The 1728-nt window shown below is 42.0% G+C and overlaps 1 protein-coding gene across 1 annotated transcript in view; it reads right to left on the bottom strand.

The window, feature by feature from the left end:
* The window catches only part of ARMCX2 (armadillo repeat containing, X-linked 2), a gene marked incomplete at its 5' end in the record, with an annotated part of 7583 nt that overhangs the window by 847 nt on the left and 5008 nt on the right, over nt 1-1728 (bottom strand). The window lies entirely within an intron of this gene.

Below are 1728 nucleotides of genomic sequence, written 5' to 3'. Positions count from 1 at the left end.
ATATAATTGATATTCCTCTGCATACAATTATTTATTTCTCTAAGGAAAAAAAAAAATCCTACAAGTACAGTGCTCCGCTGAAAGGCAGGTACGTCTTTAGAGCTTCTTATATAGATTACCAAATTGCCATCTAGATAAGTTGTACCAATATATATGCCAACCTGTCCGTTTTCTATGTGCTCCCCCTCCCAGGAGTCCCTATCTCTATTTCTGCCACAGCCTACCATACACTTGCTCCAAAATGAAGATTTCATGAGAGGTGTCAGGAAAGCAGGCTGGGTTTGGAAAAATCTCTGAGACTTCTCCCATTTTCTTCTTTCATAGCTTCATTGGGCCAGGGAGTAGAGGAAGGAAGATCTTCCTGCTCTTAAGTGAACTCAGGGGTGGGGGTGGAGTTCCCATAAAGGCCTCAACCACTTCCTCTCTTCTAAAAGAAGATGGACCTAAACCTCTAACTTGAGAGGAGTGGGAAAATCACTCTTTGCACAAAGAGTCATTCTTTTTGTCACACTTCTCTTTCACATCATTATAAATGGTTAACTCAAACAAACAAACCAAAGAAAGAAAGAAAGAAATGGTAACTCATTCTGACATTACTTGGTTGCCAGAATTGCCCAAGGAAGAGGGCTTTCTTTGTCAGACCCCACAAAAGATCATACAATCCTTTCTCTCTGTCAACCTAGAGACAAGACAGCAGATTTTGGTAATTTTTTGAAAAGCACCTCTTATCGTTTCCTAACATTTCCAATAGTCACCACCCTATTTCACTCTTCATCATCTTATGCTTGGTTTGTCATATATGCATGCATGCTGAGTCACTTCAGTAGTGTCCAACTCTGTGCAACCCTATGGACCATAGCCTGCCAGGTTCCTCTGTCCATTGGATGCTCCAGGCAAGAATACTGGAGCGGGTTGCCATGCCCTCTTCCAGGGGATCTTCCCAACCCAGGGATCAAACCTGCATCTCTTATGTCTCCTGCATTGGCAGGCAGGTTCTTTACCATTAGCACCACCTGGGAAGCCCCCTGGTTTATCATAACTTCTTAACAAATGTCTCCACACCTAATGCCATCCCCGCTCCAGCCCATTTTACACATTGCCCCATTACCTTTTCTTTTGCCAAAAATGTCCAGTAACTCCCAGAAAACGACAGGATCATATTTCAATATTCCAGCTTGCAGTTCAGGATCTTCCCCAAACTTTTCACACCCTATATTTCCACCTGAGTCTCTCATCACTTCTCTTCCCACAGTTTCCATTCCAGGCAAACTGGTTAACTTCCTGTCACTAGACAAATTTGCATGTCTTTCTTCAAGTCCTTTCCCCTCCTGGAATGCCCTTCTATGTTTTCTCATGCTGCCCTTCGGGGCCCACCTTAAGTGTGCCCTTCTTTCTTGAAGCTTCCTAGCAACCTCTGCTTTGTTTAAACAGATAGCATATATTTGACAATAAGCATATGCCCAAGTACTGTTAGTAATCTTTTTGTATTTGTGTACCTCACCTCTCCAGCTAGATTTTTTTTATAATTGAGTCCATTAAAGAAAAATGTTTGTTTTATACATGAGTAAGTTTGGATAAAAAATGCATTTAGTTCATCTAAGTAGTGTTTGGCATCATAACTTAAAAAAAAAATTGATACCCCTAATGCTAATTTTGGAGAAGGCAATGGCAACCCACTCCAGTACTCTTGCCTGGAAAATCCCATGGACGGAGGAGCCTGGTGGGCTG

This window comes from Bison bison, unplaced genomic scaffold (assembly GCF_000754665.1).
Source record: "Bison bison bison isolate TAMUID 2011002044 unplaced genomic scaffold, Bison_UMD1.0 scf7180017855043, whole genome shotgun sequence".
Lineage (NCBI taxonomy): Eukaryota > Metazoa > Chordata > Mammalia > Artiodactyla > Bovidae > Bison > Bison bison.
The sequence above is the reverse complement of the archived record's forward strand: the minus strand, read 5'-3'. Positions and strand labels throughout refer to the sequence as shown.